Source organism: Eriocheir sinensis, chromosome 13 (genome assembly GCF_024679095.1).
Source record: "Eriocheir sinensis breed Jianghai 21 chromosome 13, ASM2467909v1, whole genome shotgun sequence".
Classification (NCBI taxonomy): domain Eukaryota; kingdom Metazoa; phylum Arthropoda; class Malacostraca; order Decapoda; family Varunidae; genus Eriocheir; species Eriocheir sinensis.
Genome location: NC_066521.1, coordinates 52,501 through 75,758, shown reverse-complemented (window position 1 = coordinate 75,758; position 23,258 = coordinate 52,501). Strand labels below are relative to the sequence as shown.

Here is a 23,258-nt window from a genome sequence, read left to right as displayed (position 1 = left end):
GTCAGTCCAAGGCTTCTTTCCAGTGGGGCCTGATGGTTGGCTCAGCCCGTTCTGGCGCAGGCCAGTGTTTATAGTGGCGCCATCTTGCATTGGCTCATGTTGCCCTCCCGGAGCTCATCTTTAATCCTAGAATCTAGAGTCCGGGTTGATAGGTGGTCTTCTGGACGGCATGTGGGTAGTTTTAAGCCACTCGGCGGCGGCTGAAAAATCCCAGCGTGGTGGCACTGGGCGGGGATTGAACTCGCGTCCTCCTGAACACGGCGCCATCATGCTATCCATTCAGCCACTGCTTCCCCAAATAATATGTACTTATAAATCTGGTCTGCTTTTACCAAGAACCACAACATGGAAAAATCTTTCAACAAACTTCCAAACATCTAAAAAAAATCTTTTGAACTCTAAAAAAAATCTAGACAAATTTCTAAACTATCTTGCTTCTAAACAAACTACTTTTGAACTAATTTCTCATGTGCTTTGAGGAATGTCCTTAGCTCAAGGCTCAGACTGGAGAGGCTGTCGGACCCACAGCTCCTAGTGCTTCCCCTTCTGAGGCTCCACAGCTTCTTGAGGTCCAGGTTCTGACACATAAAGTAGACCGCACACACGACAGGGTGCAGAAGCGTCCTTCAGCGTGGTGTTATGCAGCTCTTGGCACCAAGCAAGAGTATCACAACACTACTTCACAGTCTAACGTCCCTATTATCCCTTAACCCGGTAGCAGCGGGGATCATGGTTCTTAATGGTCCCTCCAAGCGAGAAAAATGAGAAAAAAATCATCACTCACACAAACCATTGCATAATATATATATTAAAAGCATTTGTGATCAGTTTATGTATCATCTATTTTTGGGGGGTTTATATCATGGCACAAATTTGGCCCGTCACTGCTACACGGTAAAGCCACAAATTTGGCCCATCGCTGCTACACGGTCAAGCCACAATGAGTCTCTGAGAGTCATATTTTCAGACATTTCGTCGTCCAAGAACACATATTTGATAAAGCTTTCCTAGGAGTTGTGGGCATGCCAGGAGTAGTTTTATGACCCTGGTGGTAGTGTGACCCTTCTTCTGTACCGTGAACCTAGAAACACATATTTGACAAAGCTTTCGTAGGAGTTGTGGGCATTTCCAGGAGTAGTTTTATGACCCTGGTGGTAGTTTGACACTTCTCTTGTACTGTGAACCTAAAAACACATATTTGACAGGGTTTCGTAGGAGTTGTGGGCATTTCCAATAGTAGTTTTATGACCCTGGTGGTAGTGTGACCCTTCTTCTGTACCATGAACCTAAAGAAACACTCATTAGAACTCAACTGACCCCTCTCTTTGACCTTAAGTAGTAGAACACATATTTGACAAAGCTTTCGTAGGAGTTGTGGGCATTTCCAGGAGTAGTTTTATGACCCTGGTGGTAGTTTGACCCTTCTTCTGTACTGTGAACCTAAAGAAACACTCATTAGAACCCGACTGACCCTCTCTTTGACCTTTAGAAATAGGTAACGTGAGAAGCAAAAGTGTCTTATAAAACTGCCCTCTGCCGGCCTCTTGTCAAACAAAAATCAATAATTCTTTTAGCATCTTCTGTATTCTATTTATAGGAGATTATTGAAGCCTTCCTTTATTTTTTTGCTTCATCCTTGGCCTATAACAATCATCTTTCCAGCACCTTCTGTATTAATTCCATAGAAGGAGCCTAAAGAGTTACTGTTGAAGGCGCATACAGTTTTACTTACTAAATTCCTTTATCCTTAGACTGCCACACTCACCATTAACCGTGTAGCAGCAACGGGCCAAATTTGTGGCTTTACCGTGTAGCAGTGACGGGCCAAATTTGTGGCTTTACCGTGTAGCAGCGACGGGCCAAATTTGTGGCTTTACCGTGTAGCAGCGACGGGCCAAATTTGTGGCTTTACCGTGTAGCAGCGACGGGCCAAATTTGTGGCTTTACCGTGTAGCAGCGACGGGCCAAATTTGTGCCATGATGTTAACCCCAAAAAATAGATGATGCATAAACTGTTCACAAATGCTTTGATATATATTATGAAATGGTTTGTGTGAGGGGTGATTTTTTTTCATTTTTCTCGCTTAGAGGGACCATTAAGATACATGATCCCCGCTGCTACCACCAGGTTAAGGAAAAATTGGACAAGAGTGGATATGGAGACAGGACAGTGCAAGCATAACTCTTTTCCCATATGTCACAACTAGGTAAATACACACACACACACATACATATAACATGGTGAGAAATATAGGTACAGCATTCCACTACATGGACAAAGAAATCACGAAAAAATTAATTACTACTATGATCAGACCTAAACTAGAATACGCAGAAATAGTGTGCTCTCCACATATGAAGAAACACAAAAAAACTAGAAAGAATACAGAGGATGGCAACAAAATCGGTTCCAGGGACTGACATATTAAGAGAGACTAAAGAAAATGGACTTACCAACACTAGAACAAAGAAGAGACCTAATACAAATATATAGGCTATTGAGTAAAATGGAAGAAGTAGATAATGAGAAATTGCTACTAAGAGAAGAACCTTCCAGCAGGAATACTAGAGGACATAGTAAAAAGTTGAGGAAGGGAAGATGCTCAAGAGACATAAAGAAATATAGCTTTCCACAAAGAAATATAGAGGTTTGGAACAGACTAAGTGAAGAAATAGTATCGGCGAAGAGTGTGCACAGCTTCAAGGAAAAGTTGGATAATTATAGATACGGAGACGGGACCACACCAGCATAAGCCCAGGCCCTGTAAAATTACAACGAGGTAAATACAACTAGGTAAATACACACATTGGGACTAACAACACTGGAGAGAAGGAGAGAGAGGGGACCTAATAGCATTGTACAGGATACAAGAGGGATTGGAGAAATTGGACAGGGAAGACCTAGTGGAATGTGACAGAAGTGTGACAAGAGGCAATGGTAAGAAATTGAAGAAGAGCGACTGTAGGAGAGACATCAAGAAATACAGTTTTCCATACAGAAGCATAACAACATGGAACGGACTTGACGAGGAGACTGTGTGTGCAAAAACGATTCATGAATTTAAAGCCAAACTGGATACCGTATTTTACGGCTTACAAGACGCTGCATCTTGGAAGACGCACCCTAATACTGGAGAGAAATTTTGAGAGAAAAAAAAGTAAGTCATTCTCACACAAGAACAGCTTCACCATATCCATGAAATTATGTAACCTTTTCTTAAAACTATCTATCATATTGTTCAAGCATAGGAGACAACACATCAACACAGCCGATCCAAATGCAGCCGATCCAAAGGCTTGCTGGTCTATGGAAATAAGCCACCTGTACCATCAGGCTCCCGCCGCTACCAGCCGCACAATAAACAACAGACGTTTGGGCTTGTGGCTTGGCTGCAGGAAGGTTTATGGTATTGGAAATACTTGTAACAAGTAAGTACTGAGGTTATATCATATAAAAGGCTGAATTAAATAGTTACTTAAGTTAACCTCATAATGTAATGACAACATACAAATCCACGTCCCTATCAGTCAAGCCAACACGGTGACCGTCCAGGCTCACTTGAGCCTGGACGTTGCTGCCACAATACAACATTCCTTTTGGAAGACGCACAAGTATTTTTCATGGTATTTTTAAGGAGAAAAAGTGCGTCTTGTAAGCTGAAAAATACGGTAATAAGTGTTATGGAGATGGGACAGCACGAGCCTAGTACAGCTCTTTTCCTGTATTTCATAACTAAGCAACTAGGTAAATCACACACACACACACACACACACACACACACACACACACACACACACACCTACATATGCTTAAAATATCTATGATCAGGGCTGTGGTGTTGGATGAAAAAATCTGACTTCAACTCTGACTACCAGAAATTTTATGGTTGCAACTTAGACTACAACTCCTTCCCCTCTTCTGCAGTACTGTTGTAGTGCCACGGATGGGCCAGGAGCCTCCCATAACCCACTTAGCCAGGGGGGGGGGGCACCTCCTTGGACAACTGGCAAAGGAGTGGCTCTCCCGTTACGCTGGTCGCGGGTTCGATCCCCGCCCAACCTTTCCTTGTCTGGATTAATTTCTCGTGTGTTTGGTTACAGTGGTCATGTGGGAGTGGAGAAAAGAGCAAATTCTGGCCTTTCACTGTGATAGGCAAATCAAACCCAGCCACACCAGCACACCATCACTCCACACCAGCACACCGCCTCACCCACTCACCCACTGGAGAGGAGGTCGTCGCTGGTCTTTTTGCGAGGGATGAGCTGCGTCCAGTGCCAGATTTACATGTTGCCCTGAAAGTATGCGAGGCCCTGTTAGGTTCACAAGCATTTAGTAAGTTTGTCATATACTAATCATCATGTTTATACAAACTCACCAACTACTCATTAGATGTAACGTAGGAAAATCAGGAAACCAAGTTTTATAATGCATGTACAGGCTTGCGCGGATAAACATTACGCCGGAGTCCGCAAACGGAGGTTAAGCGCGCGATTTAAATTTCCCTCCCTATCGTCTCAAGAGAATGAAAGAGGCGAGAATTATGCATCTGGCAGTGACAGGCATCTTTTTCCGCCCATACTAGTGGAAGGGGAGGGGGGGGCCACCCCCAACGGGCCACTGGCAACGGATGACAGTTGCAACAGCGTTAAACTCATAGCCGAGTGTCGCCCTACTCTACTGGTTTTTTTTTTTGCCTGTTTTTCCTTGGTTTTACGATGGGTGGAAAACATCCTGATGCCACAACAATTCAGGCTGTCATTGAACTTTACCGGGCTGGGCACACTAATAAGGAAATTTGTGACATGAAGAAAATGAAGCTCAGAACAGTGCAAAACTTAATTCACCGATACAGAGCTGGCGGGGAGAGTGAGCTACCGCTCCCCAAAAAGCAGCCTGGGAAGCCTAAAAAACGTCCAGCAGAACTAAACGTGTTAAGGCTACAGATTGAAGGCAATCCTAGCCTGACAGCAAATGAATTAAAGGAACAAAATCATGTTCTTTTGAGTAACGTGTCTCTCCGTACAGTGCAGGAAACTTTGCACCGTGACCTTAACTACCGGTGTTATCGGCCGCTGAAGAAGCCCCTCATAAATGATCAGCCGAGAAAGAGAAGGCTTCTTTTTGCCAAGAAGTATAGAGGTTGGCCTCTCGACAATTGGCGGAAAGTGCTGTGGAGTGACAAGAGCATCTTCTGTGTGAGTGGAGGAGGAGGCCCTGCAAAAGTGTACCGTCGCCCCAGCTCAGCAGACCCATGCAGCGACCTGCCACGCTACACACAGAAGACCACAAAACACTCTCCCAGCTTAATGGTGTGGGGTTGTTTTACTCATTATGGTGTTGGGGACTTGGTAGTATTACCGAAGAACACAACTGTGAACAAAGTGTTTTATTTTGAACTTTTAAATGACCATCTGGAGGACAGCTTTCACAAGACACAGGCTCAGATCTTCCAGCAGGATGGAGCCACACAGATCCAGATGTCACACAGTGGCTTGATGACTGCGGGATTGAGTGAATTAATGACTGGCCGGGTGATTCTCCGGACATCTCACCCATAGAAAATCTCTGGGCCATCATTAAAGGAAAGCTGAGACGCTCACGTGACACACCTGCACTCCCCAAGCTTGAAGTGGAACTGCGAAAGTGTTGGGGAGATTTTAAGCCTGAATTGCTGAAAAATCTTGCTGACAGTGTACCACGTCGCCCTCAGATGGTCATCAAGAAGAAAGGATACCCAACAAAGTACTAACAACAAATATAAGGGATGATATTCTTTAATTTGTTATATAAATAGTGTGTCATGCATGACAACACTATTTTTGTCAGAAGCACGCAATGATTATCCGTGCAAACCAATAATACAGTCCCTTATTAAAGATAAGTTATTTACCCAAAGTACTACTACCTCACAATGTGAACACTGACAAAATCAACAAAAAACTAATTGTGTTATGATTTATATCCTCAACTTTGATCAATTCTAAACTAACCTAAGTTAAATTGACTACAATAGACACTTAACACTTTGAAAGGCTTCCTCCTGGCGTTGAGTCTTGCAAAGTCCTCAATAACTTCACCAATACAAACACTTCGCAGTATTTTTTTTTCTTTTTTTTTTTTTTTTACAGCAGAGGAGTCAGTTCAAGGGCATAAAAACAAGTAACAAATGTTATAAAAAAAAGCCCGCTACTCACTGCTCCTAAAAAGAGTTAGAGGAGTGGCCGAAAGAGAGGTCAATTTCGGGAGGAGAGGTGTCCTGATACCCTCCTCTTGAAAGAGTTCAAGTCGTAGGCAGGAGGAAATACAGATGAAGGAAGATTGTTCGCTCACTAAACACTGCGCTCTGGCAAAGGAAAAGTGGAGGGAGAGTTCAGGTCAGGTCAGGTCAGGTCAGGGTGAAGAGGAGGTATCTTGATGCCCTCTACTGCCAGGCCTCATCTCCTTAGTGGATGCTGGGATTTATATGGGTGATTATTTTTTTTTTTACAACAAAGGACAAGGAAGAAAAGAAGGAAGGAAGGAAGGGATGAAGAAAGAAAGGAAGGAAGGAAGGAAGGAAGGAAGGAAGGGAGGAAGGAAGGAAGGAAGGAGGAAGAGAAGCATATGGTGTGTTTTATATATGAGGGAATTTTATCTTTTATATATATTTTTTTTACAACAAAGGAGAAGGAAGGAAGGAAGGAAGGAAGGAAGGAAGGAAGGAAGGAAGGAAGGAAGGAAGGAAGGAGGAAGAGAAGCATATGGTGTGTTTTATATATGAGGGAATTTTATCTTTTATATATATTTTTTTACAACAAAGGAGAAGGAAGGAAGGAAGGAAGGAGGAAGAGAAGCAAGGAAGGAAGGGAGGAAAGAAGGAAGGAAGGAGGAAGAGAAGCATATGGTGTGTTTTATATATGAGGGAATTTTATCTTTTATATATATTTTTTTACAACAAAGGAGAAGGAAGGAAGGAAGGAAGGAAGGAAGCAAGGAAGCAAGCAAGGAAGGAAGGAAGGAAGGAAGGAAGGAGGCAAGGAAGGAAGGAAGGAAGGAAGGAAGGAAGGAAGGAGGAAGAGAAGCATATGGTGTGTTTTATATATGAGGGAATTTTATCTTTTATATATATTTTTTTACAACAAAGGAGAAGAAAGGAAGGAAGGAAGGAAGGAAGGAAGGAAGGAAAGGAGGAAGAGAAGCACATGGTGTGTTTTATATATGAGGGAATTTTATCTTTTATATATATTTTTTTTTTACAACAAAGGAGAAGGAAGGAAGGAAGGAAGGAAGCAAGGAAGGAAGGAAGGAAGGAAGCAAGGAAGGAGGAAGAGAAGTATATGGTGTGTTTTATATATGAGGGGATTTTATCTTCAATATATATATTTTTTACAACAAAGGAGAAGGAAGGAAGGAAGGAAGGAAGGAAGAAAGGAAGGAAGGAAGAGGAGCAGAGTGTTACCTGAAGGAGGCCTCAGCACTCCTGGCCAGCTGGAGGAAGTTGTCTTGTATCTGCTGGATCCGCCAGGGAGCGTCACGCTGGTGTTCGGTGAACCTGGTGCCTTCATGCTGATGTCCTGAGGGAGGAAGAGGGGAGGGATTGTATGGGTGCTGTGGTAGGAGAAGGAGGAGGAGAAATGAAGGAGGTTTTGGAAGAGAAGTAATAAAAGGAAGATGAAGAGGGTAGGAAGAGGAAAAGAAGGAGAGGAAATAAGGAGGAGGAGGAGGAGGAGGCAGAGTAGTAAAAGGAAGAGGAGAAAATGAAGAAAGCAGAGGAGGAAAAGTAGGGAGAGGAAGAAAAGGAGGAGGTGGCAGAGGAGGAAGAAGTGGAAAATGAAAAGGTAGAAATGGAGGAAGAAAAGGAAAATGAGGAAAGGAGGAGGAGGAGGAGGAGAAGAAGTAGCATTGGTAGCAGTAGTAGTAATTGTAGTATTCATTCATTTTTAACAGTAAAGGAAGAGTTATATCTACTACCACTACTGCTACTACTACTACTACTACCATAGCTGGGGGTTATCGCGATACTTTATCGCAGATAACAAAATCAGGTTATCGGCCACCCGCTACTTATGTGAATATATATCGGTGTCTTCGTTACTTTTGTAACCAAACTAGCGATAATCGCTACTTTTCCCGCCTCACAGAAAACAAACGTTGTCTCCTCCCTACACGTGGCCCGGGCGCACGGTGTTGTATGAAAAAACTTCGGGGTATGAAACATCTTCGGTGAAGAGATTTCATACTTAGATTATCAACGTTAAAACATAAGGTTATTTTTTTTGTTAGACTCAAAAAATCAATATATCAAAGAGAAATCATTTAACTTTGCCCCAAAAATTATTATTCATTGCCTCAAATTTGATGTTCTATATTCGTTTGTGAGCATGCCATGGTATTGAAGGCACCCGGTGTTGTGTTATTTTGTGTCCCATCGTCAAAACCTGGCGCTTTTGTTTACAAACACTGGTCTCTCGTGAGCTACGCATGTTCAGACCAGTAAGCGTAGCCTTGTACAGTCTCACAAAGCTTTTTTACACATTAAGAGTTGCTGGAAGGCTGAATCAGACATACAGTACCACCATCCTCGCTGTTTCTAGAACGACACTCTGTACATATAAATACAACTTGTACAGAGTGTCGTTCTAGAAACAGCGGGGATGGTGGTAGTGGTACTGTACGTCTGATTCAGCTTTTCAGCAACTCTTAATTATGGTTAAAAAGCTTTGTGAGACTGTACAGGTCTACGCTTGCTGGTCTGAGCATGCACAGTTCACGAGAGACCAGTGTTTGTAAACAAAAGCGCCAGCTTTTGACGGTGGGGACGCCAAATAACACATATGTACGTGTCAACATGTGGTTTTCAGGTTTTGTAAGTTTTCTAAAATACAGATAATGAAAATTTGAATTCATCTAAGTTTTTTATTGGAAATATCAATATAGTATCGTTTTCGCCTATTGGCCTTATCGCTAGCTAGTATCGGAATTGTGGATTTATATCGGGTATCGGTTATCGGTTATCGCCTATATTTCTGTCTCCAGTTAACGAATATCCATTATCACCGATAAGGTTTTCCATTATCAGTTATTGGTTATCGGGAATAAGGTTTTCTGTCATCGTGCCCAGCTATGTCTACTACTACTAGGACCCCATTCCAACAAGCAGCGTCACTCACCGCCTGGCTGGTGGTGTCTCCGGTGAAGCCCTTCCTGTGGGCAGCATGATGAACTTCTCCTGCTTGATGTCAGAGCCACACAAGGGAAGTCTGTGGGTGCAGCACATCAGTGAGTACTGTCACCAGCAAGATTTGCTGTATCTACGTATCTAATCTTGGCAACTTTTTCCATGATAGTATATTACTCTGCCCTTAGCTGGGCACGACAACAGAAAACCTTATTCCCGATAACCGATAACTGATAATGAAAAACCTTATCGGTGATAACCGATATTCGTTAACTGGAGACACAAATATAGGCAATAACCGATAATCGATACCCGATATAAATCCACAATTCCGATACTAGCTAGCGATAAGTCTGATAGGCGAAAACGATACTATATTGATATTTCAGATAGAAAAACATTGATGAATTTAAATTTTCACTATCTATATTTTAGAAAACTTACAAAACCTGAAGACCACATGTTGACACGTACATATGGATGGTAATACTAGAAAAGCCTGAACCGGCGTTGTGTTATTTGGTGTCCCCACCGTCAACACTTTTGTTTACAAACACTGGTCTCTCGTGAACTGGGCATGCTCAGACCAGCAAGCATAGACTTGTACAGTCTCACAAAGCTTTTCAACCATAATTAAGAGTTGCTGGAAGGCTGAATCAGACATACAGTACCACTACCACCATCCCCGCTGTTTCTAGAACGACACTCTGTACGAGTTGTATTTATATGTACAGAGTGTCGTTCTAGAAACAGCGAGGATGGTGGTACTGTGTGTCTGATTCAGCCTTCCAGAAACTACTCTAATATGTTAAAAAGCTTTGAGACTGTACAGGGCTACACTTACTGGTCTGAACATGCACAGTTCACGAGAGACCAGTGTTTGTAAACAAAAGCGCCAGCTTTTGAAGATGGGACACCAAATAACACAACACCGGGTGCCTTCAATACCATGACATGCTCACAAATGAATATGGAATATCAAATTTGAGGCAGCGAATAATCATTTTTGGGGCAAAGTTAAATGATTTTTCTTTGATATATTGATTTTTGAGTAACATAAAAAAATAACCTAGTGTTTTAATGTTGATGATCTAAGTATGAAATCTCTTCACCGAAGATATTTCATACCCCGAAGTTTTTTCACACAACACCGGGACGTTTTTTTCTGAAAGGCGGAAAAAAGTAGCGGTTATCACTAGTTTGGTTACAAAAGTAACAAAGATACCGATATATATTTAAATAAGTAGTGGATGGCTGATAACCGGATTTTGTTATCAGCGATAAAGTATCGCAATAACTTATCGCGATAACGCCCAGCTATGACTCTGCCTAACTGTTACAATGAATTAGCTGGTAGTCTGTAGGTAATGAGAATCAGTCAAACAGTAAAAATAATGGTTCCAGCAGTAAGGTTTGTGGCCTGGCCTTAGTAGATCAACAGTCCACTGTAGCAGGTAGTCAGAGTGATGCATTGGAAGACTACTATGCATGAAATATCAAATAAAGAAAAATGAAACAATGGGTGCTTGTGATGCTATAAAAAGGAAAGATATTGATGTTAGTACGAACCTCAACACGGCCAAGTGACTGTAATGATAGCAAGTTTATTAACAGGACATCACTAGGCTATTCATGAAAGCAATCAAGACTCACTCACTCAATACGATGTTGCCAATAAGTGCATTGAAGATTATTTTTTAGGCCGACATCATAATTGTTGACGACCCTGCGGAGCACTCAGCGGTGCCTGAAACCCTGCCAGTGGTGAACGGTACAAGCTGGGCACTCAACACGATGAGGGAGAGGCACCTCCTCACCCAGCACTCCAGCTCCTGCAAGGGATGGGATCACATTAACACCCTGATGGAACACACATGCACCAAAATGTCTTCATGCAAAACATCACAAATAGGAAGATGGGAGAGAGGGGACTTGATAGAAGTCTTCAAAATAATGAGCCACATTGAAAGCACTGACAAGCACACACAAACACAACAAAACTCAACACACCTTGTATGGAAGTCACTCCCAGAACAATGCTACATTCAAGAACAAACATGACAGCACAAAACATGGAGGTGCACAACAGGATGTAGATCACAGGTTGTGGAGTTTATCATAACTATACGTGCATAATCGTATAGGTATGATAGGTTGTACATATTGTTATAATAATAGTAAGAATGGAATTGGCAATAGTGGTTAGTCAAGTATCATAAGTCATTAAAGGGTGAAACGGGTTCGACACGGTGGGTTCTGCGTGTTAGTAAAAGTTGAGAAGGGAGGCGCCTCCCTTAGGGGTATACAGTTACAACAAAGTGATGGTGCCGTGACCAGGATCCGTAAAGTAAAGTAACAGTGAAAATACCTGGGTAATTATGTGGAGTGGTGCGCCGGCGTTAGCAGCGAACGAGTGAGTTTCACTGGGGGTTGTTGGTCATGCCGGGTGATATCGCCGCAATATTTTTTCATTCCTACGTGTCTCTTGGTGTACAATACACGTATCAGTGCCGACCTATTTTTGTGTAAGTTAAGGGAAGGCCAAGGTAAGCACCACTGAGGGAGATTCGTTATGGGGATTGGCGTGCATATCAACCTGCGTAGTATCCGGGCCATTAACCACCCACCCCGGCAGAAGTTGGCTTGGCTGTTGACTTGCAGGGGTTAAAGGACTAGTTATCTTATATGCCGGTGTGTGTCTAAAAGTAAAAGAAAAAGTAAAGGGAAACTTAAAGAAATGAAACCGCAATAGTTCTTAACATTTAATTTTGTCTATCTTTGTGGTTTTAGTGGGCACTCAAAAGTAAAGTTAAAGAAAGTAGAGTAAAAAGTAAAGAGAAAGTATAATGAAAGTAAGAGAAATTAAAGTAAAGTATCAGCACAGGGTTTAAGGATTTCAAGTGAAGTAATTGAAGTAAAGAAATTTACTATTAACATGGTGAAAGTTAAAGTGTAAGTTGAAAGTTATAACAAGTTTTATTGAATTTTAACAATTATTTTGCCTTCCAGCATCAGTGATTACCATCCCTTAACTTATTGCTTTTGTTGATAGCATATTACTTTTATTTACTACATAGTGCTTTTATTTATGGTAACTTAGCAAGAATCACCACCAACATGGCAGACCTTAAGAAATTAAAGAGACTGAGAGCCGGAAGTAAGTCTGCCTGTACCAAGTTATTGAATTCTTGTGTAGACATATTGAGCGGTAACGATTAAATACAAATGACGTGTTTGCAGCGGCGATTAACAGCCTCATTAGAGAAAAAGAAGGATTATGACTGGCAAATACTTGAACTTTTGGATGATGAGGAAGGAATAGGCGGTGGCCGAACTGATAGCGTACTGGACCCACATTCGCCGCGTGATGGACGACGCAGGTTCGAATCCTCACGCTACCACTCGGATTTTTCAGTCACCGCCGAGTGGCTTAAAACTACCCACATGCTGTCCTGAAGACCACCCATCAACCCGGACTCTAGAGGAAGCCGTCCAAGCGAATCAAGAACGAGTTCCGGGGGGCAGCATGAGCCAATGCAAGATGGCGCCACTATAAACACTCGCCTGCGCCAGAACGGGCTGGGCCGACCATCAGGCCCCACCTGGAAGAAGCCTTGGGCCGACCATCAGGCCCCACCAGGAAGATGCCTACCGGTGCAATAGGCAACGTTAAAAAAAAAAAAAAAAAAAAAAAAAAAACAGAGCGAGTATGAAGGCTCTGTTGAGGATGAACTAACTAAATTGAAGATCGCAATAACCAAATTAAAGCACGAAGATGGTAACAAGGCAATTAAGCGTAAAGAGATTAAGTTACCAACCTTGAACTTAACTACCTTCGAGGGCGATCCTAGAACCTGGACTGGATTTTGGGAATTATTTAAGTGCGCAGTACATGACAGAGAAGAACTTACAGATATACAGAAGTTTACCTACCTGAGAGGACAGATGAAAGGGCACCCTTTAACTTTAATAAGTGGGTTTAGCATTGAAGGAGCCAGTTATGAGCCTGCGGTACGATTATTAAAAGACACGTACGAAAGGGAAGATCAGATCAAAGCAGCACACATTAGCAGTTTTTATAACCTGGTGGCTCCAGCTTATGAGATCAATGAACTTAAACGCTTCCATGCTGCCTTTGGGTGTGCAATTAAGTCCATCAACACTACAGGGGTCACCTTATCTGAAATTTGTACTGCCATTTTAACCCAGAAGTTACCAGCTCCCTTAGGGGAAAATATCCGTCATGAATTGAAAGAGCAGTGGCTAGACTTAGACCAATTCACAGAAGCATTTTTAAGAGAAATGCAAACCTTAGAAGTTAGTGACAATGTACCAACTCATGAGAGAGAATCGGTTGCCACTGCAGCATGTTCAGTCCAGCAAGGAAACCCTAAGACTTATCCTACGAACAGAGGGAGATACAGTAAACCGAACCCCGCTGCAAACAACCCTAAGACGTGTAGGTTGTGTAATAATCCTAAGCACCTTTGGTACAAATGTGATAGATATAAGGATGGTATGGGCAAAATAAATAGAGCCAAGGAATTGCATCTCTGTACTGGTTGCTTGAGCGTAGACCATGGCAAGAAAGGTTGTAGCAACCCTAAGGTATGGCCATGTGCTACCTGCCATAAGAAACATTATGCTGTGCTGTGTCCTATTAATAGACAGGACCACAGGCCAGTTAAAGCGGAGAGTAAAGAGTCCAAGGAGACTTCTACCACCTGAACATCATTGTCAGGAAAGACCACAGTAGTTTTACCAACTATACAGATACCCTTGTGTCCCAAGGACAATAAGGTCCTGAAAACTCGAGCCTCATTAGACCAGTGTTCACAGATATCATTTGTATCCCGATCCTGTTTGGACAGGTGATAGGAAAGGTTCAGTTACAGTTACAGGGATTCACAGGAAGTAGTGAAAGGAAAGTGTATGAAGTTGTGGCACTGAAATTCCAGCATAAGGCTAGAAAGAGAACCTTAAATGTGGTAGTAATAGATCAGTTGCCTACCTATAAGAGTCTAGTGGGTCTGGATGGTATACAGGGACGGTTGGTAAGTAAAGGTTAGAGATTGGCAGATCCCTTTATGGATGACAATGGTGGGATAAGCCTGCTAATAGGGGCAGACCACTATTATGATATAGTGCATTCTGGATATGTCCGACAGGAGGGCATAGTTCTGCTGCCCACCATCTACGGTTATGCCATAAGTGGTCAGTATGATGCACCTGATAGTGGAGCTAAGGTAGAGGTGGTTACCATACTTAAAGTGGCAACACCCAATTGATATGCACCTTGGCAAACCGGAGGTAGAGACCCTACGCCCAGAGTTAAAAGACTTAACTGCTCTCTGGGAATTATATCACGTGGGGATAAAGTCAGATGATATGAGTAACAGATCTAAAGAGGTGATGCGTCACTTTGAAGAGACAGTAAAATATTCCTCCGAGGAAAATAGGTACACTGTAAACTTACCTTGGAATGAGAAAAACAACTGCTGCCTACAAATTTAAAGTTAGCCTTAGGCCGCCTTAGAGGGTTACAAAGAAAGTTTATTAAAGATCCTGAATATTGTGACCAGTACTCCAGGACACCTCTCCTGTATTTGATCTCCCTTTCGGCCACCTCTTTTGCTTTACTTTAGGAGCAGCGAGTAGCAGGCTTTTTTTTATTATTGTTTTCTTTTTTTGTTGCCCTTGAGCTGCCTCCTTTGTAGTAAAAAAAAAAAAACTCCAAGGTTCTACAAGAGCAAGAGAAGAGAGGATTTATTGAGAGGGTTAAGACTGCAGAATTAAGTGGTAATCCATGTCACTACTTGCCTCATAAAGGAGTGAAGAAAGAGAGTGTAACCACTCCAGTAAGAGTAGTGTATGACTGTTCAGCAAAAACCAGTCCCCAAGATCTTAGTTTGAACGATTGTCTCTTCACGGGACCCACTTTAGTAACTGACCTTACTGAGATCTTACTAAGGTTCAGACTACACAAGTATGCCTGGGTTAGTGACATAGAAAAAGCCTACTTGATGGTGAAGCTAGCTGAGGAAGATCAGGATAGTACCAGGTTCTTGTGGCCTGAAGATCCTCTTAACATCGATAGTGACTTCATCATTTACAGGTTCAAGGTAGTGCTTTTTGGGGCAACATGTTCCCAATTTCTTCTAAATGCCACCATCCGGAGACATTTAGAGAACGTTAAAGAACAACAGGGAATAAAAGACCTGCAAAGAGGACTGTACATTGACAAATTGCAGGGGACAGGCAATAACTATAGTGTAGTGAAAGAACAGTGTGAGTTAGCTAACGAGATCTTTTCTAAAGCTCATCTTTATCTAAGAGAGTGAATTTCTAATTCTGTACCACTGCAGAAGGAATTCAAAGCAAAGGGTATAGCAGCAGTGGATCAAACTAGAGTCAAAACCCTGGGAGTGTTCTGGGAAACAGAAAGGGATCTGTTAGCTATCCAGATCAAAAGCCATGAAGGTGAGGTGCTAACAAAGAGAGAAGCATTAAGTATAACAGCAAGTGTCTTTGACCCTCTAGGTGTAGTTCTACCTGTTACCATCAGGGCTAGGCTATTCGTCCAACAGCTATGGAAGATCCAGCGTGGGTGGGATGAAGAGATCCCAGTAGAGAAGCAGAGAGAGTGGAAAAGTCTATATAAGGATGTACAGGGTTGTTTGCAAGTAAAGTTCCCCAGACAGGTATGTGATGGGGTGATAACACAGTTGCATGTATTCAGTGACGCTAGTACCGAGGCCTATGGGGCTGCGGCCTATTTCTGTGATAATAGTGATAGTAAGTTAGTAATGGCCAAAGCTAAAGTAGCCCCAATTAAAACTCTGACAGTACCTAAGTTAGAGTTGACGGCTGCAGTGTTAGCAGCCAGGTTAGCTAAGTTTGTAAAAGAGGCGTACAAAGAGGAATTGACTATAGAAGAGACACATTTATGGTGTGATAGTCAGATCGCCTTAGCTTGGCTCTCCAGTAGTAAAGAACTGACTTCTTATGTACAAAATAGAGTAGATGAGATTAAGGGGTTGGTCCCAGAAGCTCGGTTACCTTACATCGTTACTGGGGATAATCCTAGTGACCTGCTTACTAGAGGTGTTACTGCGACAGCCTTAGTTCAGTCATCGTTGTGGTGGAAAGGACCCCAATGGTTGCCTCACAGGGATTCTTGGCCAGTATCAGCTAGGATCTCAGATGTTTTAGTAAGTGAACAGGTGGTCGTGTCTGCAGGTATAGCGCCCTCCGAGAAAGAAATTGAGCCGACTCTACTTAATTGGGAGAGGTTTAGCAATTTCGGTAGACTTTTCGGTAGACTAGTTAAGAGTCATGGCGTGGATTCTCAGGTTTGTAACTAAATGTAAGAAAGTAAGTAATGTAACTACCTCATATTTAAATGTAAATGAACTCAGAGTAGCAGAAATGAAAGTAGCAGCCTTGGTGCAAGAAGAAGTATTTCCTGTAGACTACAAGCAACTAGACAGTAAGGATAAACAGAAACCTACACCTTTGATGTATCAGTTGGGTTTGTACAAAGGGGGAGATGTAATAAGGTGTAGGAGTAGATTACAGAGAGCTCTAGTTAGCGGGCAGACGAAGAACCCAATTCTTCTTCCTAGAAAACATAAAGTGACAGAGATGCTGGTAGAATACACTCATAGGATGTGTCAGCATTATGGAGTTGGATTCGTAATGGCTTATTTAACCCGGGAACTCAAACCTTCAGTTTTTGTCACACATACACAAACCTGGGGTGTAGCTAACCCCATTTTCGGATCGAGAAAAAACACGTTTCCTTTCAAACAATTGTATTTTTGAAAAATTCCACAGAAATTAGCCTCCTTCCTCTTCATTTTGGTTGTTAAAGTTACTTGACTCACTAAATTCTTCTGGTCTAAAAAAAAATAAAGGAAAAATACTGAAATTTCAAGTTTTCCCAAAAATTCGAGATAAAAATTCAAATTAAATAAAAAAAAATTCTTTAAAGAAACAGGTACCAAAAACACATACCTGGGGTGGTATGCACCCCAGCATATCATAAAGTGGGGTGTCATGCACCCCATAACACACATGGCACATAGTACAAAAACACTAACGTGGGGCGTGCTGCACCGAAAAAAAGAATAACATCAACAACAGAAGGAGCATCAAACACACACGTGCACCACCTCCAAGAGCAACCTTCGGACTAACCCGGCAAGGATCGCTGAAGAGCTGTGAGCTAATGCAGGAGAATTGCCAATGTTTTTTTTTTTTGTGGGGTGGACAGCACCCCAGGTTTGTGTTCCCGGGTTAAGGCATAAATACTGGATCCCTAAAATGAGACAGGTGGTAAAGGGGGTTCAGAGTAAATGCATGATATGCAAGAAGTTACAAGGTAAAAGGTATGCCAAAGTGCCTGATCCTCCCCTACCTGATATTAGAGTTCAACACTTAGCACCATTCCAAGTAACAGGTACAGATTATACAGGTGCCATTAACATCAAAGATGAAAGGAACGTACTGAGCAAGCTATACATTGTATTGTTCACCTGTGCAGTGACTCAAGCTGTACATTCAGAATTGGTGAACAATCTGTATTGTGACTCCTTCATACATGCCTTCAGGAGGTTTTGTAGTAGGAAAGGTTTTCCTCAACTCCTGTCAAGTGACAACGCTTCTACCTTCAAAAGTGGGTCCAAGGTCTTGTTGGATTTAATCAAGGATGATAAGGTCATCACCAACTTGTCGGAAATGAAGTGCGAACGGCGATTTATTCCCGCACGGGCGCCTTGGTATGGAGCTATTTGGGAAAGATGTAAAGGCATCATAAAGTCCGGCATGAAGAAAGTACTAGGTAGAGCTTTAGTAACTAAAGAGGAATTGAATACAGTTCTACTAGAGTTAGAGGCCGCAGTGAATGACCGGCCTTAAGGTTACGTCAGTGGGGACTTGGGTGAACCCATACCCATAGCTCCTTCTCAGTTGCTATATGGACGTCAATTGAAACCATTTCCTGGACATGTAGTTGGTGAAGAGGAGCTTAATGACCCAACCTTGTTTGACAATACTCATGTGACCCGGCGTATGCAATATGTTTCTAAGTTGTCTAACGAATTATGGAAACGATGGGCAAGTGAGTATTTATTGTCTTTAAGAGAATCTAACAAGAATAGATTGGCCAGATCGGGTAATGTATGGCCCAGCGTCGGAAACGTGGTACTCATGCATGATGAAGGCCCATGATTGTTTTGGCGTCTGGGTAAGGTCACCAAATTATTGAGAGGTAAAGATACATTTTGCCGGGTAGTCGAAGTACAAACTGATAAGGGAACAACCATCCGTTCGATTAAGACCCTTTATCCGCTAGAGATTGATGTGGGTGAGGTCAGTTCGCTCGAGCAGGTTGATGCATCATCGACATGCCCCGGAACGGGCCAGATGGACATAGCCGGTAGCGGGTTGTCACGTACGACTCGTCCCTCTGCCCTTCGGTCCTCTCAGTTGTGGCGAGCCTTGGCTCAAGAAGGTAGAATCTAACCTCTTCCCTTTGGGGGGGGGAGTATATCATAACTATACGTGCATAATCATATAGGTATGATAGGTTGTACGTATTGTATGTAAGGTATCCGGTCATTTCGCCCACATGCCATTTCGCCCACACTGTGGAGCCATTTCGCCCACAGGTCATTTCGCCCACACTGTGGAGTCATTTCGCCCACAGGTCATTTCGCCCACACTGTTAAGTCATTTCGGGAACAACAACAACAACAACAACAAATACTACTACTACTACTACCCCAAGTACTACTACTACTAGAGAGAGAGAGAGAGAGAGAGAGAGAGAGAGAGAGTGTGTGTGTGTGTTTATGGTTCATTGGTTCGGTTAATTTACCTGACTGGTTTGGCGGTTCATTACCTATGTTTTGTAATTGGCCATGATCATAGAATTAAAACAGTTCCTGGCAAGACGGTAGACTGCACAGACGAGTGTATTCAGTGCCTTGTACCTGTAAGGGCAAGGCAAGAAGGTCTACAGTGCGACATGTGTGGGAAGTGGCAACACAGGAAATGTAATACTGGCATATCTCGTGCTGATTACTGGACAGCTGTGAAATCCAGTATTTCCATTGATTGAAATTGTAATACTTGCACCTACACTGACGAACCAACGTCCCATCCAGTGGACAACCCAGCCACCCCTGCATTGGAACACGAACCAACGTCCCATCCAGTGGACGACCCAGCCACCCCTGCAATGGAACACGAACCAACGTCCCATCCAGTGGACGACCCAGCCACCCCTGCAATGGAACACGAACCAACGTCCCATCCAGTGGACGACCCAGCCACCCCTGCAATGGAACACGAACCAACGTCCCATCCAGTGGACGACCCAGCCACCCCTGCAATGGAACACGAACCACACATCCCTGCAGTTGAACAAGAGTCTTCAATTGATGACCCACCTGACTTGCCCATGGAACTAGAGAAATCACTTGGTGACCCAGCCATACAAAATAATGAACTGCAGCCAGAAAGTGAAATTACATTCCAGCTCTTTGAGAAGGGCACACAGCATGGTAGAGACAAGCTCGTTGACAGTCATGGGTACACTTACAACAAAAAAATGCAGCGATCGAATGTAACTTACTGGCAGTGTACTGTCTGTCCTAAAAGAAACCCATGCAAGGCACTAGTAACAGAGAAATGGAAAATTTGTCAAGAACAACTTGTTGCACAACCATTCACCATCAACTGGCTCTGATATCGCCACTAAAGTAACATTACAGGTAAAGAAACTGGCAGCACAAGATCTATTTAAGCCAGCGTCTGCTATAGTGGATGATGTTCTGCTAAAAGAGATGGGAAATGCACCATGCCCTAGTTTGCCTAAGCCAGAGCACTTGGCAAGAATAGCAAACAGACAAAGACAAATGTTCAGACCGACAGAGCCAAAAAACCTGAAATTTGAACTAGATGTGAATCAGATTCCTGACGACTTTCTTATAGGTGACGTATCAGTTCGTGAACGACGCCATTTGATCTTCGCAACGAGAAAACAAATAGAACATCTAACGAAGGCAAAGTCATGGTATATTGATAGCACGTTTAAGCTATGCAGGCACCCTTTTACACAGTTGATGACAGTCAACGCTTTTGTGAGGACAGAGGACCATGCAAAACAAGTCCCCTCACTATTTGTCATTATGTCTGGGAGAAAAAAGAGTGACTACCGAAAAGTTTTCCACGAAGTTTTAACTAGACTACCAAATGAGCCTTCTGTTCAACACATAACAATCGACTATGAGAAAGCAATGTGGAAAGTCTTGCCTGAGGTTTTGCCTAACGCCAAGGTCAAGGGATGCGTATACCATTGGACGCAAGCTGTATGGAGAAAGGTTAGTCAATTTAGCTAATTGCCTACAGATTTTTTTATATATTCCTGTCGAATAGTAGTTTTTAAACAAATTGTATCACCATAATGTGACCAGATTTTTTTTCTTTTGTACACTACAATGTCTAATTTCTTTGTTTTGAAATACATACGTAGGTTCAAGAGGTTGGTCTCCAGCATGCCTACACACATGATGACGGGACGTACAAATACTTGCGGAAAGTGATGGCCCTTCCATTTCTGCCTGAGGCAGATATAGATCCCATGTTTGAACGTCTCTCTCGCCAAGCTACCACAGCCCAGTTACGAACGATAATGCAGTATATTTCAAGAACATGGATCCACAACTCCTTATGGCCAACTTCTAGCTGGAGTATTTTCAATCAGTCTGTCCGTACCAATAATGACATTGAAGGCTGGCACAATCGACTCAACAAACGTGCTGCAGGTAGATGTAACCTCCAGTTTTACCTCCTCGTAAGCCTTCTCCACAAAGAGGCTAAATTGACATCTATCTACATAAGGCTAGTATCCGAAAAAAAGCTACGAAGGATCCAATGGAAAAAATATAGAGACTTACAGGGTAAAATATTCACTCTTTGGGATGAGCACGTGAGGGGTGAGAGATCTGCATATCAGTTGCTGAAAGCGTGTGCTCATCTCAATGGCCCAGTCCGCAGCTGAATCTTGCATGTACGTAGCTTATCTTTTCTATTACTAATATCCCATTGGAAGCATTAACCCCACGTGTGAAATTGGAGCCTCTTAATAAAAGTAATAAATCCACTTAATTAGACCGTAAAGTAGTGCCAATATGACTGAGAAACTAATGGCCCAGTCCGCAGCTGAATCTTGCATGTACGTAGCTGTTTATTAAATCAAAGTTTCTTTTTTTTAAATCTTGCATATATGTAGCATATATGTTGATGTTTTTTAATAATTATTTCTTTTTTAATTATATGTGCGAATTGACTCTTATATGTGGGCGAATTGACTCTTATATGTGGGCGAATTGACTTGTGGGCGAATTGACTTGTGGGCGAATTGGTATGTGGGCGAATTGGCATGTGGGCGAAATGACCGTAATTCGTATATAATAATGGTAAGAAGGGAATTGGCAATAGTGGTTAGTCAAGTATCATAAGTCATTAAAGGGTGAAACGGGTTCGACGCGGTGGGTTCTGCGTGTAAGTAAAAGTTGAGAAGGGAGGCGCCCGATACCCACACGGGTTAGTTATCCACTGACCACCATAAGTGATAAACACACCGCTCTCGCTGCTCGCGTCACCACACCATCCACGCCCCGTCTTCATCATACTACACACCATAGCTGGGCGTTATCGCGATAAGTTATCGCGATACTTTATCGCTGATAACAAAATCGGATTATCGACCATCCGCTACTTATTTAAATATATATCGGTATCTTCGTTACTTTTGTAACCAAACTAGCGATAATTGCTACTTTTTTTCCACCTCTCAGAAAAAAAATGTTGTCTCCTTACTGCGCATGCGTGGCCCGGTGTTGTATGAAAAAACTTCAGGGTATGAAATATCTTCGGTGATGAGATTTCATACTTAGGTCATGAAAATTAATATACTAGGTTATTTTTTTTATGCTACTCAAAAATCAATATATCATAGAGAAAAATCATTTAACTTTGCCCCAAAAATGATTATTCACTGCCTCAAATTTGATATTCCATATTCGTTGGTGAGCATGTCAAGGTATTGAAGGCACCCGGTGTTGTGTTATTTGGTGTCCCATCGTCAAAAGCTGGCGCTTTTGTGTACAAACACTGGTCTCTCGTGAACTGCGCATGCTCAGACCATTAAGTGTAGACCTGTACAGTCTCACAATGTTTTTTTAACACATTAAGAGTTGCTGGAAAGCTGAATCAAACATACAGTACCACCATCCTCGCTGTTTCTAGAACAACGTACACTCTGTACATATAAATACAACTCGCACAGAGTGTCGTTCTAGAAACAGCGAGGATGGTAGTTGTACTATATGTTTGATTCAGCCCAGTAATTCTATTGTGGTTTAAAAGCTTTTATTGACTGTACACACGCTTGCTGGTCTGAGCATGCACCGTTCACGAGAGACCAGTGTTTGTATACAATTTTTGACGGTGGAGACGCCAAGTAACACAACACCGGTTCAGGCATTTCTAGTATTACCGTCCATAGGTACGTGTCAACGTGTGGTTTTAAGGTTTTGTAAGTTTCCTAAAATACAGATAATGAAAATTTGAATTCATCAATGTTGTTCTATCTGAAACATCAATATAGTATCGTTTTCGCCTATCGAACTTATCGCTAGCTAGTATCGGAATTGTGGATTTATATTGGGTATCGGTTATCGTCTATATTTGTGTCTCTAGTTAACGAATATCGGTTATCGCCGTTAAGGTTTTTCATTATCAGTTATCGGTTATCGGGAATAAGGTTTTCTGTTATCGTGCCCAGCTATGCTACACACCAGCAGCATAGTCTGAGTCACCGGCCAGCACACCAGCAGCCCATTAACTTAAGTCTATATCTTACTAGGAGGCCTCTTTAGTTTGTGTATACTGGATAGGGTGGCCAGCTGTGGCATACAACATACCTACTGGTGAGTCGCCATCTATGTTTTTTTTACTACTTGTTTGTCTACCTACGGCTCCCTTAGGGGTATACAGTTACGCCAGAGTTTACTATTGGTAAGTGTTACT

The 23,258-nt window shown here is 42.4% G+C and overlaps 1 long non-coding RNA gene across 1 annotated transcript in view; it reads right to left on the bottom strand.

Annotated features, from left to right (window-relative positions):
• Nucleotides 1–5,076: 5,076 nt before the first annotated feature.
• Nucleotides 5,077–23,258, bottom strand: part of LOC126997836 (uncharacterized) — a 19,013-nt gene continuing 831 nt past the window's right edge. The window contains exons 2-4 of the long non-coding RNA XR_007752395.1: nucleotides 10,816–10,990; nucleotides 7,440–7,554; nucleotides 5,077–6,344 (exon numbers count right to left, since the gene is read on the bottom strand). This is a non-coding gene — a long non-coding RNA (uncharacterized LOC126997836). The remainder of the gene's footprint in view (nucleotides 6,345–7,439; nucleotides 7,555–10,815; nucleotides 10,991–23,258) is intronic.